We start from the raw sequence: 18,320 nt of genomic DNA, 5'->3' as shown, positions 1-18,320 counted from the left end.
TCTAAGCCTAAGTCTAAATCTAAACCAAACTCTAAATTTAACTGTAACAATATGCCTAAACCAAACCCTAACTCTAACCCTAACCATAACGCTAATCTTAAAACTTGCCCTGTCTTTAGCCCTAGCCATTAACCAAAATCAAGCCATAGCCAAAATCCTAACCCTTAACTTAAATTAAACCCTAACCCTACAACTAACCCTAAAACTAACTCTAAAACTAACCCTGACCCTGACACTGCAACTAAAAATAATCCTAACTCTAAACATCACCATAACCTTAAATTAACCCTAACACTATATCTAAACTTAACTTAACCCTAAAACTAGTCATAATCATAACTCTGGTTCGTACATTAATCATTGTCATAACCATAGCTGTAACCCTAACACAAATTCTACCCCTAATCCGAGCCCGAACCCTAGCTTTAACCATAATACTAGTCCTAATCTTAACCCTAACAATAACTCTAACACTATCCCTTACCCTAAGCCAAACCCTAACCCAAATGCTAAGCCTAGTCCGAAACCTAATCCTTAGCCTAACTTCAACTCTAACCATATTACTAGTCTTAACCCTAGCCCTCATTCTACCTCTAAACCTAACACTAACCCTCATCTGACACTAAAAGTAACCCTAGGTCTAAACCTGAACCTAACCCTAAACCAAACCTTTACACTAGCCCTACTGGTAACCCTATACATATACCTAAGTCTAACACTAGACCTAGACCCAAAACTAATACTAAATATAGCTATAACTCTAGCTCTAGACCTAAACAAAAACCTAGCACTAGCACTAACAATAACCCTTACCCTAAACTGAACACTTACACTACCCTAGACCTAAACCTAGTCCTAATTCAGGCTCTAAACCTAACCATAACCCTATGTCCAAAACTGATGCTAATTCTAACACTGAACCTAGCTTTAAACCTGACACTAGCTTTAGACCTCAAAGTAGACCTACCCATAATCTAACACAAAAACTAGCCCTAAACATAACCCTATCTCTTACATTACCCATAGATCTAACCCTAGCCCTAAACCTAACACAAAACCTAGCCCTAATCCTAGGCCTTAACTGATCTCTAAGCATAACCCTCAGCCTGAACCTAGCCCTAAACCTAGCCCTAACCTAAGTCTTGCCTTAGACCTAACACTAGCTCAAAGCCTAACTAACCCTTACACTAAACATAACACTAGCTCTATCCTAAAACCTAACCCTAACACTCTTCCTAATCCTAACATTAAACCTAGCCTGAACTTTAGCTCTAAACATATCCTTTATCCTAACCTTAGCCCTAACCCTAATTAAAACCCCATCCCTAACACTAAATCTCACTATAACCATAAATGTAAACCTAGACCTAAACCTAAACCTAATCCTCGCCGTAGACGTAACCCTAGCTCAAACACTAACCCTTACCCTAACCTAACTATAAGCCTAGCCCTAAACTTAACACTTACCCTAACCCTAAAACTTACCCTAAATCACACTCTAGCCCTATCCCTAAAGCTATTCCTCATCCTAGACTTAATCAAAACAAAAACATAGCTTTAAACCTAGCTCTAAAGCTATCCATTACACCAAACATAACCCTAACCCTAATGCTAACCCTAACCTGATCGCTAAACCTAACCCTCCCATTACCTTAAACCTGAACTGAAACCTAAACTAAACTTTATCCATTGTCCTAACTCTAAACCTAACACTAATGCTAATTCAAGCTCTAACCCAAACCTTTATCTAAACCAAATGCTAACCCTGACCCTGACCCTGATCCTAATAATAACACTAACCCTAAAGCTGACCTTTAACCTAAACTTAACTCTTACACTAGCATTAACTTAACCCTAAAACTATCCTTAACATTAACCCGAGACCTGATATTAACCCTAGACCTGGTCCTAGCCATAACCCTAACAGAAAACCCAGCCCTAATCTTAGCCTTAATCCTAAACTGAACAATAACCCTAGGCCTAATCCTAATTCTAACCCTTACCCTAGCCCTGAAGCTAGCTATAACCCTACACATTTCCCTAAACTTAATCTTAACACCAATGCTAACCATAACTCTAGCCCAACCCCTTAGTCAATCCCTAACACTAACCGTAGCCTTAATACTAGCCCTAATTTAGCCCTAACCCTAACACTAACCCTAGCTTAGCTATAACCCTAATCCTAACTATAGTCCTAATCCTAGCCTTATTTAGCCTTAACCCTAACACTAACCATAACCCTAATCCTACACCTAATTTAGCCCTAACCCTACCCTAACCCTAGCCATAAAACCATCCCTAATTTAGCCCTTACCCTAACCCTAACCCTAAGACTACTACTATGACTAACTGTAATCCTCGCCTTAGCCATATCCCTAGTTCTAACCATATTCGTTACCATAACCCTAAACCTCGCCTTAACCCTAGACCTACACTTATCCCTATCCCTAGATCTAATCCTAACTCTAAATCTAACCCTAACTCTAAGACTCAACCTCAACCTAACACTAGCCCTAATCCTGATGCTAATCCATAATCTATCCATAACTGTAGCCCTAGCCCTAAAACAAAACCAACTTATATCCCTAACACTTAACCTAAACCAAACCCTAACAATAAAACTAGTACTAACTTTATACCTAATTCGATTTCTAACCCTAACCCTAAAACTAACCCTTACTCTGACACTGACCCTAACAATAACCCTTGCTCTAAACATCACCCTAACCATAAACCTGACCGTAACACTAGACCTAGCCTTAACCCTAACCATAAAACTAGCACTAATTGCAACACTAGTTCATACATTAGCCATAGACATAATCCTAGCCCTAATCAAACCCAAAGCCAAGTCTAATCCAAGGCTTAACTCTAGCTTTAACCCTAACCCTAAATCTAACCCTAAACCAGAACTTAGCCCTAAACCTTACTCTAACACTATCCAGAATTCTAACCATAATCCTAGCCCTATCACTAGCTTTAACCCTATCCATTACCCTAACCCTAACCATAACTCTAATGGTAACCCTAGGCCTAACCCGAACTTATCTCAAACCCTAACTATTTCATTAACCTAAACCTAACCTGAACCCTAAACCTAACCCTATCATTACCATAACCCTAACCCTAATGCTAATTCGAGCCCTAACCCTAAACCGAAACCCAAACCAAACTGTAACTCTGACTATTCCTGTGATAATATACCTACCTCTAACCCTGACCCTACCCCTAAACCTAACCTTATACTAGACCTACCCATAAACCTAACCATAAAATTATTGCTAACCATAACCCTAGACATGACATTTGCCCTAGCCATAATTCTAGCACTAACATTAACATAAAACTAACCCATAACCCTAATCCTAACCCTACCCTAACCCTAACAATAACCCTAGCCCTAAATTTAGCTATAACCCTATCAATTACCCTAAAAAAAAAACACTAACTATAATGCTAACCCTAGGCGTAAATCTAACCCTATCCCTAACCGTAACCCTATCCATTATGCTAAATCTAACCTGAACCATAAACCAAACCCTATCATTACACTAACACAGACCTTAATGCTAATTCGAGCCTTAACCCTAAACCCTAAACTAAACAAATAACTAAACATGACTCTTACCCTAATAATACCCCAGCTTGAAATTTGATCCCTACCCTAAACCTAACACTTACACTAAACCTAGCCATAAAGCTAACCCTAAAACTATCCCTAACCATAACCCTAGACTTGAATTTGCCTTAACATTAATAATAGCCCTAACCCTAACAGAAACTCTAGCCCTCATCCTAGCCCTAAACCTAGCCTTAATAATAACTCTAATAAAACCCTAGCACTAACCCTGATTCTAACTTTCATCCTATCCCTATCCCTAGCTCTAACCCCATTGCTTACACTAAACCTAACCCTAAGCCTAAAACTAACCCTAGGCCTAAACTTAATGATAAACCTAGCCCTATTCCTAGCCCTAATTAAGCCCTATACCTAACCAAACTCTAAGCTTATCTGTAAGACTAACTCTCACTCTAACCCTAGCCCTATACCTAGTTCTAACCCTATCCCTTAACATAACCCTAATTCTAGCCATAAACCAAGACCTAACAGTAGCCCTATCCTTAGCCCTAGACCTAACCCTAGATTTAATCCTAAATATAAATATCACTTTAACTCTCAGCATAAACTTAAACCTAACAATAGCCCTAAATGTAATGCTAAGCCTAAAACTATCCCTAAACATAGCCGTAGCCCTAAAACAAAACCGAGCCATAACCCAAACTTTATAACTTAACCTAAACCAAAACCTAACCCTACAACTAGACCTAACTCTAGCCCTAATTTGAGTCCAACTGTAACCCTAAAATTACTCAGATCTTGAATTTGACCCTAACACTAACCCTAGTTCTAAACATCACCCTAAAATTATACCTAACCCCACCACTTGACCTAGTCCTAACCAAAATCTTATAACTAGCCCAAACCGTAACCCTAGTCCATATATTGGCCATAACTATAAATGTAGCCCTACTCTAACCTAAACCTAGCCTTAATGGAAGACCTAACCCTAGCTTTAACCCTAAACCTAAACCGAACACTAGCCCTAACTCTAACCCTAAACATAACCCTAACCCTAGCTCTAATCCTATCCCTTACCCTAAGCTAACCCTAACCCTAATGCTAACCCTAGTCCTAACCTTAATCCTTAGTCTAATCTAAACCATAACCCTATTACTAGTCCTAATTCTATACCTCATTCTAGCTCTAATCATAACCCAAATCCTAACCCTAACCCTAACACTTATTGTGACCCTAATGGTAACTGTATGTCTAAAACTGACCCAAATCATAAACCAAACCCTAACATTACCACTAGCAATAAATCTATACCTACACCTAATCCTAACACTAGCCTTAGACCTAAACCCAATCCTAAATCTAGCAATATCTCTAGCCCTAGACCTAAACAAAAACCTAGCCCTAGCCCTAATGATAAACCTTAACCTAACACAAACACTAACCCTACGCCTAGACCTAACTCTAGTGATAATTTTCGGTTTAACCCTAACCCTAACTATAATCTGAACACTGACCCTAACCCTAAGTCTAACCCTAGGTCTAAAAATCACGCTAATGCTAACCCTAAGCCTAACACTTGACCTAGCCAAAACACTTACCCAAAAAGTAGCCCTAATCATAACCCTGGTTCATACATTAGTTGTTGGCCTAACACTAGCCCCAACCTAACCCAAAACCTGACCCTAATCCGAGTGCTAACCCTGAACTTAAAACAAGCCCTAACCCATACCCTAACCCTAGCTCTAACCCTAGCTCTTACCCTATCCATTACCTTAAGCTAAACCTTAAACCTAATGCTAACCCTGGTTTTAACCCTAATCCACAGCCTAATCCAAACCCGAACCCTATTAGTAGTCCTAACCCTAAACTTCATTCTAGCTCAAACCCTAACCCAAACCTAAAACCTAACCCTGACACTTATTCTGACCCTTACACAAACTGTAGGTCTAATTCTGACCCTAACCTGAAACCGAACCCTAACATTAGCCCTACCGGTAATCCTATACATAAACCTAAACCTAACACAAACCATAGACTTAAACCTAATTTTAAATCTAGCCATATCTCTAGCCCTAGACCTGAATAAAAAGCTAGCCCTAGCCCTGACAATAACCCTTAACCTAACCCAAACACTGACCCTACCCCTACACCTAACTTAGTACTAATTCTGGCACTAACACCAACACTAAATCTAACCTGAACACTGGCCCTGACCCTAACATAATCCTAGCTCCAAAGCTCACCCTAACCCAAAACCTAATCCTAACATAGACCTAGCCATAATCCTAACCCTGAAACTAGCCCTAATCATAACCCTAGTTCTTATATTACCCATGGCCCTAACCCTAGGCCTAAATTAACACAAAACCTAGCCCTAATCCTAGGCCTGAACATAGCACTAATTGTAACACTAAAACTAGCCCTAGCCCTAACTCTAACCCTAAGCCTCGCTTTAGACCTGACACTAGCTCAAAGCCTAAACTTTACCCTTAACATAAACCTAACCCTATCCCAAACCCTAAACTAACACTAGCCCTAATCCTAACCTTAATCATAGCACTAATCATAGCTCTAATTATATACACTACCCTAACCCTAGCCCTAATCTTAACCATAACCATAGCCCTAACCCTAGCTCTAATTCTATTTCCCTAACCATTATCCTAACCCTAATGCTAACCCTAGGCTTAACCCTAACCCTATCACAATCTCTAAATCTATCCATTACCCTTAAACTAACCTGAACCCTAATCCTAAGCCTATTCATTACCCTAATCCTAACTCTAACCTTAATGCTAATCCGAGCCCTAAACTTAAACCTTAACCTAAACCAAACCTTAAGCCATACACTGAACCTAATAATGCACGTAGCTATAAATTTGACCTTTACCCAAAATTTAACCCTTGCACTAGACCTAACAATAAACATAATCCAAAACTTATCCATAACCGTAACCCTATACCTGACATTAGCCCTAGACCTAATCCTAGCCCTAACCCTAACAAGAACTCTAGCTCTCATCCTAGCTCACAACCTAGCCTCAATTATAACCTAGCCTGAATTCTAACCCTTTACCTAGTCCTAAACCTAGTTATAACCCCATCGCTTACCTTAAATCTAATCCAAACCCTAACCCTTACACTAATCTTAACCCTAATACTAACCCTAGGACTAACCCTAACACTAACCCAAGCCCAAATCCTAAACCGAACCCTATCCTTAGCCTTAAGACTAAGTATAACTCTCGCCCTAGCCCTAGCCCCAATACTAACCCTAACACTTACCCTAACTTTATTCCTAGTCATAGCCTATAATAACTCTAGCCCTAACTTTACACCTTGCCTTAAACTTAGATCTAAACCTAACTCTAAATCTAAACCTAATTATACACCTAACCCTAACACTAACACTAGCCCCAACCCTGACGCTCATCCTAAAACTAGCCCTAACCATCAGCTTAGCCCTAAAACAAAACTGAGCCATAACACTAAACCTAAACTTTTACCTAAAGCAAAACCTAACATTACATCTAGCCTTAAGTCTAGGCCTAATTCGAGTACTAATCAAACCCTAAAACTACACCTGAACCTGTCTCTGACATTAACACTAACTACCTTAAAAACCAACCTAAACCTAAACCTTATCCTAAGACTAGACCTAGTCCTAACCCTAATTCTAAAACTAGTTCTGATCATAACAATGGATCATAACTTAGCTGTAACATTGCAAGTAATGCTAACCAACACCTAGCCCAAATCTGAGACGTAACCCTAGTGTTCACCCTAACTCTAACCCTAACACTAGCCCCAACTCTAACCCTAATCCTAGCTCTAACCCTAGCTCTAATCTTATCTTTTACCCTAGACAAAACCAAACCCTAATGCTAACCCTAGCTCTAAAACTAATCCTTAATCTAACCCAAAGCGTAACCCTAATACTAGTCCTAACCCTAGCCTTCATTATAACCATAACCCAAATCCTAACCCTAACCCAGACCTTTATTCTGACCCTGAACCTAAATCAAACCCTAACACTAGCCCTACCCATAAATCTATATCTAAACCTAACCCTAACACTAGCCCTAGATTACACCTACTCCTAAATCTAGCCATATATTTAACCAAGACCTAAATAAAAACTTAGCCCTAGCTCTAATGATAACGTTCAACGTAAACCAAAAACTAACCCTACCTCTAGACTTAACCAATCCTAATTCTGGCTCTAGCCCTAACCCTAACACTAATCCCAACACAGACCCTTACACTAACTGTAACCCTAGCTATAATACTGACACTAACCGAAACCTAAACCTAACACTTGATGTAGCCATAACCATAAACATAACCCTTACATTACCATAGCATTAAAATTAGCTCTAAACCTTACACAAAACCTAGCTAGCTCTAATCCTAGGCTTAAATCTAGCCCAAAGTGTAACCCTAACCCTAACTTAACCTTATTCCTTACACTAAACCTAACCCTCACGCTAACCCTAACCCTCGCCTTAGATCTAACCCTAGAAAAAACCCCAAACTGAAACCTAAACATAAACCGAGCCCTATCCCTAAACCTAACCCTAATCCTAGCCCTAATCAAAATGTGAAAACTAGCCTTAATACTATCTCCAAAATTATCCATTAGCCTAAAGCGAACATTAACCCTAATGAAAAACAAGCTTTAATCCTAATTGTAAACCTAATCTTAGACCTAACCCTATACCTAATACTCATCGTAGCCTTAACCCTAGATAAAACCCTAACCCTTACTCTAACACTAACCCTAGCCCAAACACTAACACTAACCCTGAACATAAAACTACCCCTAAACCTAATCTGAAATCTAACCCTATCCATTACCCTAACACTAATGATAATCTTAGTCCTAACCCTAAGACTAACACTAAATCTAAAACTACCCCTAATTCTAACCTGACACCTAACCCTATCCCTTAACCTAACTCTAAAGATAACTTTAGCCCTAACTCTAACACTAACCCTAACCATAAGTGTAAATGTAACCCTAGACATAATCCTAAACTTAACCCTCACCCTAGCTCTAACCCTAGCTCAAAACGTAAACTGTACCCCAAACCTAAACCAAATGCTAACCCTAGCCCAAGCCCTAACCGTAACCCTAACTCTAGCCCTAATCCTATCCCAAACCCTATCCCTTACCCTACCTCTAATGCTATTCATTACCCTAAAAATAACCCTAACCCAAATGCTAACCTTAGGCCTAAACTTACCCCTATTACTAACCCTAATCCTACCAATTACCCTAATTTTAACATGAATCATAAACCTAAATCTATCCATAAGCCTAAGCCTAATTCTAACCCTAACACTAATTTGAGCCCTAACCCTAATAATTAACCTAACACAAACAAGTAACCTGACCCTGACCCTAAAAATACACCTTACTTTCAACCTGGCACTCACCCTAAACCTAACATTAGACCTAGCCATGAAACTAAACCTATAACTATAACTAGCTGTAACCCTAAACCTGACATTATCCCTATCCCTAAAACTTGCCCTAATCCTAACACAAACCCTAGCCCTAATCCTAACCCCAAATCTAGCCTTAATTCTAACACAACATAACCCTAGGCCTAAACCTAATTTTAATCATCGCCCTAGCCCTAAACCTAGCTATAACCCCATCCTTTCCCCTAAACCTAACCATAAACCTAAACCTAAACATATCCCTAACACTAGGCCGAACCTTAACACCAATCCTAGACATATTCTTAGCACTAATTTAGCCCTAACCTGAACCCTAACACTAGCCTTAAGACTAACTCTAACTATTGCCCTAGCTCTCTTCCTAGGTCTAACCCTATCCCTTACCGAAACCCAAACACTAGACCTAACCATAGGCCTAACCCTAGCCATAGCCCTAGCCCCAGAATTAACCATAACTCTAAAAGTACCCCTAAGCCTAAACTCATCCTATCACTAGCAATAACACTAACAATAATCGTAAAATTCCCCTTAACTTTAGCCTTAGCACTAAAACATAATGAGCCATAGCACTAATCCTAACCTTAACCTAAACCAAATTCAAACCCTACATCTAGCCCTAACCCTAACCCTAATTCGAGTTCTATCCTCAACCCTAAAACTAACCCAGACCCTGACTCTGAACCTAACAATAACCCTAGCTCAAAACATCACCTGGAACTTAAACCTAACCATAAAACTAGACTTAGCCCTAACCTTAACCCTAAAATGAGCCCTAATCATAACCCTAGTTCTTACATTAGCTGTATCCCTAACACTAGCCCTAATGTAACTCAAAATCTAGCCCTAATGTGAGCCCCATCCCTAGCTTCAACCCTAAATCTAAACCTAAACCAAGTCCTAACCCTTACCCTAAATCTAACCCTGACTTTAATCCTTGCACTAAACCTAAATCTCACACTAAACCTAATGCCAACACTAACAATAACCCTAGCACTAATCCTAGCTCTAACTCTATCCATTACCCTAACACTAATCCTAAACCTAATGCTAATCCTTGGCCTAACCCTAACACATTTACTAACCCTAACCTATCCATTACCCTAAATATAACCCTAACCCTAAACCTAACCTAACACTAAACCTAGATGTAACACTAACCCTAAAACTAGCCCTAATTGTAAACCTAGTTCTTACATTAGCCATAGCCCTAAAGCTAACACAAAACTTAGCCTAGCTCTAAGTCAAGATCTAACCATAGCATTACCCTAATCCTAAACCTAACCCTAGCCCTAAACCTAACCCTAACCCTAGCCCTAACACTAGTGCTAATCCTATCCCTTGACCTAAGCCAAACTCTAACCCTAAGGCTACCCTAGTCCTAAACTTAATTCTTAGCCTAAAACAAAACCTAACTCTATTAGTAGTCCTAACCCTAAACCTCAATCTAGCTCTTTCAGTATCCCAATCCCTAACCCTAACTTTGACCCTAACACTAACCATAGGTCTAAACTTGACCCTAACCTTAAACCAACCCCTAACTTTGGCATTACCTGTAACCCTACACCTAAACCTAACCCTAACACTAGACCTAGACTTACACTTAATCCTTCATCTAGTGATAACTCTAGCCCTAGCCCTAAACAAAAACTTAGCCCTAGCCCTAATAATAACCCTTAACCCAAATACTAACCCTGCCCCTAGACCAAACCCTAGTCCTAATGCTGGCCCTAACAATAAACCTAACTCTAACCCGAACACTGACCCTTACCCTAACACAAATCCTAGCTCTAAACCTTATCCTAACAAGAAACATAACACTAACACTAGACATAGTGATATTACTAACCCTGAAACTAGCCATCACCATAGGCCAAAAGCTACCTCTAACTCTATCCATTACCCTAAACCTAACCCTAACCCTAATGCTAACCCTAGCCCTAAACCTCACACTGACTCTAACCCTAATCCTCATTCTATTCCAAACACTAGCTCAATCCCTAACCTTTAAACTTAACCTAAGCCTAACACTAACCCATGGCCTAAACCTAAACCTAACCTTAACCCTAGCCCTAATCCTAAACATAACCCTATCCCTTACCCTAGCTCTAACCCTACCCATTACACTAACCCTAACTATAATCCTGATGACAACCCTAACACTTACCCTAAATCTATCCTAACCCTAACTCTAGACATAACCATAAACCTAACCCTTGCCACAGAGCTAACCCTTGCTCAAAATATAACCATTACTCTAAACCTAACCCTAAACATACACCTTACCCTGACCTTAAGCTGAAACCTAACCCTAACATGACATCAAACCCTATCGAATACCTTAAACCTAATTATAACCCTAGCCCAAACCTTAACAATAACCTTGACCCTAACCGTAAATGTAACAGAGACCTAACCCTAACTGTAACCATGCCCTAGGGTTAACCCTAGCTCAATCTCTAATCCATACCCTAAACTAAACTTAACTCTAACCCTAGGCCTAACCCTAACTCTAACCCTAAGACAAAACATAACCCTAGCCCTAACCCTATCCATTATCCTAAGCACAACAATAACCCTAAGGCTAACCCTAGGCCTAACCCTAACCCTTTTGCTAATGGTAACCCTATCAATTACCCTACACCAAGTATGAACTTTAAACACAATTCAACATTATCCTAACCAAACTTTAATGCTAATTCAAGCTCTAAACCTATACCCTAACCTAAACAAAATCAGAAATCCAACTCTAACCCTAATAATACCCCTAGCTCTAAACCTGAACCTTACCCTAAACCTAACCCTTACACTAGACCTAGCCATAATTATAACCCTCAATCTGTCACTAATGAAAGCCTAGAACTGACACTAGCCCTAGCCCTAATTCTTGCCATAACCCTAAAACAAACTCTAGCCCTCATCTTATCCCTAAACCTAGACTTATTACTAAACCAAACAATAACCTCAGCCCTAAACCAAATTCTAACCTTTGACCTAGCAATAAAACTAGCTCTAACCCCATCCCTTCCCCTAAACCTAACCCTGTCCCTAAACCAAAACCTAAGCCTAAAACTAGGCCAAACCCTAATACATACGCTAGACCTAACCCTAGCCCTAATTTACCCCTAAACCTAAGCTAACCCTAGCCCTAAGTCTAACTCTAACTCTCGTCCTAGTCGTATTTATAGGGCTAACCCTATCCCTTACCATATTCCAATCACTTGCCTTTAAATTAGCCCTATCCCAAGCTCTAGCCCTAATCCTATATCCAACCCTAACTCTAAATCTAACCCTAAACCTAAGCTAAACCTCTCATTAACACAAGCTGAAATACTAATGCTAATCCTAAAACTAGCCCTAACCTATCACTAGCCCTACTAAACAACCAAGCCATAGCCCAAATCCTAACATTTAACATAAACCAAAACCTAAGCTTACAAATATCCCTAAACCAAGCTCTAATTTGAGTCCTATCCCTAACCCTAAAATAAATCCTTACCCTTACTCTGACCCTAACACTAACACTAGCTCTAAACATCATTCAAAACCTAAACTTAAACCTAAACCTAGACCTAGCCCTAACCCTAACCCTAAAACTAATTCTAATCGTAACACAAGTTCTTACATTAGCTGAAGCCCTAAACCTAGCCCTAACCGAACCCAAAACTTATCCCTAATTGGAGCCCTAACACTACCTTTAACCCTATCCATAACCCTAAATCTATCCCTAAACCTTAACCTAAACCTAAACATAAGCCTAACCCTTGCCATAACCCAAAACCTAACTCTAACCCTAGCCTTAATCACAATAATAAACATAGCCCTAACCCCATCTGTAACCCTATCCATTACCCTAATCCTAAACTTAAACCTAATGCTAACCCTAGAATAACCCTAAACCTATTCCTAACCTTAAACCTATACATTACCCTACACCTAACCTGAACCCTAAACCTAACCATATCCATAAACCTAATCTCAACCCTAATAATCTTAAACCTAAAACTATCTCTAATGATAACCCTAGACCTGACATTAGACATAGCCCTAATGAAGCCCTAACCCTAGAACAAACTGTAGCCCTAATCCTAGCCCTAATCTTAGCCTTAATCTTAAACCAAACCCTAACCATAGACAACCCTAATTTTAACCCTCACCCTAGTTCTAAAGCTAGATATAAAAGCATACCTAACCATAACCATAACCATAACCCTAGCCATAAACCTAGACTCAGCCTTAATACTAAATCTAGCTCTAATCCTAGCCCAAATTAAGCCCTGATTCTAACCCTAAATCTAACCCTAACACTAATATTACCTCTAATTCTCACCCTAGCTCTCTCCCAAGTTAACCCTATCACTTATGGTAACTCAAACCCTAGCCCTAACCCTAGCCCAAACATTCGCTGTAGCCCTAAACCTAGATCTAAACCTAAGTCTAAATCTAACCCTAACCCTAAGTCTAAACCACACCCTAACAGTAGCTCTAATCCTAATGCTAATTTGAAAACTAGCTCTAACACAAGCCCTTGCCCTCAAGCAAAACCAGCAATAGCACTGACCCTAACCCTTAACGTAAACCAAGACCTAACCCTACACCTAGCACTAATCCTAGCCCTAATTTGAGTCCCAACCCTAGAACTAATACTAACCCTGACTCTGACCTTAACACTAACCCTAGCTCTACACATTACCGTATTCCTAAACCTAATCCTAACACTAGAGCTCGCACCAAACCTAACCATAAAACTATCCTAAGCATAGTGTCAGTTCTTAAGTTAGTCATAGCCCTAAACTTAACACAAAACCTAGCTCTAATCCAAGGCCTAACCCTAGCTTTAACCCTAACCCTAACCCTGGCTCTAACCCTAACCCTATCCCTAGTCCTAATCCTAGCTCTAACACTATTTCTTACACTTAGTCAAACCCTAACCCTATTGCTACCCTACTCCTAACCCTAATTCTATGACTACCCCAAACCCTATCTCTATTACTAGTCAAAACTCTGAACCTCATTCTAGCTCTAAACTTAACCCAAACCCTAACTCTTACCCTGATACTTATTCTGACCCTAACACTGAACCTAAGTTTAAACCTGACCCTAACCCTACCCTTATCCAAAACCTAACACTACCCCTACCATTAACCCTAACCCTAAACCTAACACTAACACTAGCCCTACACATAAACCTAATCCTAAATATAGCCATAAACCTAGCCTTAGCCCTAACAATAACCCTTAACTTAAACCAAACACTAACTCTACCCTTAGAACTAACCCTAGTCTTCATTCTGGACCTAACCCTAAACCTAACCCTAACCTGAACCCTGACACATACCCTAACAAAACCTTAGATATAAACCTTATCCTAACCCAAAAAATAACGCTATTACTACACAAACTCTAAATCTAGACATGACCGTAACTCTAGCTCTTACATTACCTATATACCTAACACTATCCCTAAATCTCACACAAAACCTAGACCTAATTACACCCTAAAACTAACCCTAAGCATAACTCTAACCCGAAACCTAGCCCTAACACTAAACCTAGCCCTCGTTCTAGCCCTAAGCTTAGGTCAAACCCTAAACCTTATCGTGAACATAACCCTAGACCGAACCCTAAACCTCACCCTAACTCTAGCCCTAATCCTTACTCTAACCATAGCCCAAACCCTAGCTCTAACTCTATCCATTACACTAACTATGACCCTAAAACTAATGCTAAACCTACCCTAACCCTAACCCTAACCTAGCCCTGACTGTAACCCTAACCGTTGCCCTGACCCTAAACCAAGCTCAATTCCTAACCCTTATACTTAACCTAACCATAACACTAATTCAAGGCCTAACCCTAACCCCAGCCCTAATCCTAACCTTAACCCTATCCCTAACCCTAGCTCGAACCCTACTCATTACCTTAACCCTAAACATAACCCTAATGATAACAATAGACCTAAAGCTAAATCTACCCTAAACCTAAACAAAAACCTAACCATAGAACTAACAGTGAACGTACACCTAACCATGAACCTAAGCTACCTAAAACACTAACCCTAATTCTAAATCTAAACCTAAAGCTAACCTAAACCTAAACCTACCTTTAACCTGACATCTAAACCTATTACCCTAACCCTAATGATTACCCTAGCCCTAACTGTAACACTAAACATGACCATAACACTAGACTAAACCCTAAATTAACCTCAGCCATAGCAAAAGCCCTAGCTCAAACCCTAAACCATACCCTAATCTTAATCATAAGTGTAACCCTCGCCCTAAACCTTACCCTAACCCTAACTCTAGCCCTAATTTTAACCATAATCCTAGCCCTAAACCTAGGTCTAACCCTGTAAATTACCCTAATGATAACTATAACCCTAATGCTAACCCTAGGCCTAACCCTAAACCTACCACAAAACCTAACCATATCTATTACCTTAAAACTAACCTAACCCTAAACTTAACACTATACATTACCCTAACTCTAATTCTAACCTTAATGCTAATTTGAGAATTAACCCTAAACCTTAACCTAAATCAAACCCTAAGCCTTATCCTGACCCTAATTATTCCCCATCTCTTAATCTGACCCTTTCCTTAAACCTAACCCTAAAAATATCACTAACGATAAAAATTGACCTGATATTAGTCCCAGCCCTAATTCTTGCCCTAAACCTAACACAAAACCTCGCCTTAATCCTAGCCTTATATCTAGCCTTAATCCTGAACCTAACAATAACCCTAGCCCTAACCCTATAGCTAATCATAAAACCAGCCCTAACCCTAACAATAGCACTAAAACAAAACAAAACAAAACAAACAAACAAACAAACAAAAACGAGCAACAGGCCTAACACTAACCTTAACTGAAACCAAATGCTAGCACGACACCTAGAAATAACCCTAGCCCTAATTGGAGTCCTAATCATAACCATAAAAATACCCTTAACCTGACTTATATCCTAACACTCATCATAGCTCTAAAAACCACCCTAAAATTTAACTGAACTCGAACACTATCCCTATCCCTAATTCAACTCCAAGAACTAACCCTAAAACTAACCCTGATCTGATATCCTATCACTAACCCTAGCTATAAATATCACCCTAATCTTAAACCTAACCTTAACACTTGACCTACCCCTAACCCTTACCCTAATTGTAACCCTAGTTCTTGTATTAGCTGTTGCCCAAACCATAGCCTTAAACCTCACACAAAAACTAATCTGAGCCCTAAACCTAGCTTTAACCCTAACCATAAACCTAAGCCTAGCTCTAACACTATCCCTTATCCAGAGCAAAACTTTAACCCTAATGTTAACCCTAGACCTATCCCTAATCCTTAGGCTAACCAAATCCTAACCCTATTAATAGCCCTAATGCTAGATCTCATTTTATCTCTAATGCTAACCCTAACCCTGTCCCTTTTTCTGAACATAACATAAACCCTAGGTCTAAACCTGAATCTAACCCTAAACCAAACCCTAACACTATCCCTACTTATAACCTTATACCTAAACCTAACCCTACCACTAGCTCTAGACCTAAACCTAATCGTAAATCTAGCCTGAACTCTAGCTCTAAAACTAAACAAAATACTAGGCCTAGCCCTTACAAAAACCTTCACCTAACCCAAACACTAACTCTACCCCTAGACCTAAACTTAGTTCTAATTCTGGCTTTAACCCTGACTTTAACTCTAACCCAAACACTGACCCTGCTTTAACACTAAACTTACCTCTAAACCTGAAACTAACCAAAACCTAAACCTAATTCTAGACCCAGCCATAACCCTAACTCTAAAACTAGACCTAATCATAACCCTAAATCTTACATTACCCATAGCCCTGACCCTAGGTCTAAACCTAACACTAAACATAGAACTAATATTAGGCCTAAACCTAGCCTTAAGATAAGCCTATCCCTAAAACTAGCCCTATCCCTAACCATTAGCATCACCTTAGTCCTAAGATATCTCAAAGCCTAACACTTACACTAAACATAAACCTAGACCTATCCGTAACTCTCACCCTAACACTAGCCAAAATCCTAAATTTAATGTAGCCCTAAACCTAGCTCTAAACCTACCCATTACCCTAACACTAAACCAAACCTTATTGATAATCCTAGCCCAAACCCTAATGTTAACCCTAACCCTAACTGGATGACTAACCATAGACTTAACCCTAAAATTAACACTCAGCATAGCCCTAACTCTAGATCAAACCATAAACTTAACCATAAACCTAAACATAAACATAGCTCTAATTCTAACCCTATCACGAATTCTAACTCTAAACCAAAATCTAAACCTAATCTAACCCTATCTGTTACCTTAACCCTAATTCTTACATTAATGATAACCCTATCCCTAACTATAGCACTACACCTAGATCTAACCCTATCCCTAATTCGATTCCTAATTATAACTTTAAAAATAACCCTGAACCTGACTTATATCCTAAAACTCATCCTAACTCTAACCACCACACTAACCCTAAACCTACTGTAAATCTATTCTTAAATCTGACTCTAAACCTATCCCTGAACCTAGCTCAAAACCTATCCTTTATGGTAAACCTAAACCTAAAACTAAACCTAACCCTAGTTATAATAATAACTCTAACACTAACTCAAGGCATATTCCTAACCATAACTCTAGTTCTAACCCTATCAATTACCCTAACTATAACCCTTACCCTAATGCTAACCCAAAGCCGAACTCTAGCCCTATAACTAATGTTAACCATATCAATTACCCTAAACCAAACCTGAACCTTAAAACTAACCCTAACTATACCCTAACACTAACCCTAATGCTAATTTGAGCCATAAACCTAAATCCTTACCTAAGCCAAATCCTAATCCTAATAATTCCCTGAGCTCTAAACCTGACCCTTACCCTAACCCTTACACTTATACTATACGTAGCCATAAGCCTAACTCTAAAAATCTCTTTATCCATAATCCTTGACCTGATATTAGCCCTAGCACTAATCCTAGCACTGTGTCTAAAACAAATATTAGCCCTCATCCTAGACCTAACCCTAGCCTTAATAATAACCCTAACCTCAACCCTAGCCCTAACACTAACTCTAACCCCTCACCCTATGTCTAAACCTAGCTATAACACCATTGTTTATCCTAAACTTAAACCTAACCCTATCCCTATTGCTAGGACTAACCTGAACACTAACATTAGCTCTAAACCTAGACCTATTTTAACCCTATCCCAAACACTCAATCTAATTTTAGCCCTATCACTAACTCTA

Source organism: Marmota flaviventris, chromosome 13 (genome assembly GCF_047511675.1).
Source record: "Marmota flaviventris isolate mMarFla1 chromosome 13, mMarFla1.hap1, whole genome shotgun sequence".
Classification (NCBI taxonomy): Eukaryota; Metazoa; Chordata; class Mammalia; order Rodentia; family Sciuridae; genus Marmota; species Marmota flaviventris.
Note: the sequence above shows the minus strand (reverse complement) of the source record.